The sequence below is a fragment of the Silene latifolia genome, chromosome 9 (genome assembly GCF_048544455.1).
Source record: "Silene latifolia isolate original U9 population chromosome 9, ASM4854445v1, whole genome shotgun sequence".
NCBI classification, from domain to species: Eukaryota; Viridiplantae; Streptophyta; class Magnoliopsida; order Caryophyllales; family Caryophyllaceae; genus Silene; species Silene latifolia.
Window position 1 is genome coordinate 221306173 of NC_133534.1, and position 925 is coordinate 221307097.

The window sequence follows — 925 nt, forward strand, 5'->3', positions numbered from 1 at the left end:
GATGTACGATATCCCCACAAAGCAAAGGGTATCTTGCTTGGGCAATCTCGATAGTTGTCAATCATTTTCTTGAGAATTGTGACAACGTTTTTGTTTGCTGCTTCTACCGCGCCGTTAGTCTGTGGTCTATAGGGCGAAGAGTGGTGATGCCTAATTTTGTACTTGGCTAGAAATTGCTCATTCTCCGCTTGGAAATGTGATCCATTATCACTAATGATCTCATGTGGGCAACCGTATCGACAGATGATGTTGTTTTGTATGAACTTTGCCATATTTTTAGCCGTGAGACTAGTGTAGGAAGCCGCTTCTACCCATTTGGTGAAATAGTCGATCGCCACTAGGATGAAACAGTGACCTCTTGTTCCGGCTGGTGTTATCTTCCCGATTATGTCAATTCCCCAGGCAGAAAATGGCCAGGGAGAGGTCATCGTATAGAGCAATGAAGGAGGGATATGTTGTACATTCCCGAAGATTTGGCAATTGTGGCAATGTCTTACGTATTTGATGCAATCGGATTCCATTGTGGTCCAATAATATCCCAGACGTGTGATTTTCTTTGCCATCATGGGCCCACTAATGTGAGGACCGCATTCTCCATCGTGGACTTCTTCCATCACCTTTCGTGCCTGTGAATGATCAAGGCAACGTAGGATTACACCAAGAGGTGTTCTTTTGTATAACTCTCCTTGCATGAGAACGTATTGGGTTGATATGTAGCTCCGGCGTTGATCAAACCAAACGGCATGACCGTATAGCAATAGGTTCCCCATTGAGTGACAAAGGCGGTCTTATGCATGTCTTCTATGGCCATCTTGATTTGGTTATAACCCGCGGACCCATCCATGAAGGATAGTAATGCGTGGTCCGCAGTATTGTCCACCAATATGTCGATGTGTGGTAGAGGGAAGTCATCTTTAGGACTGGC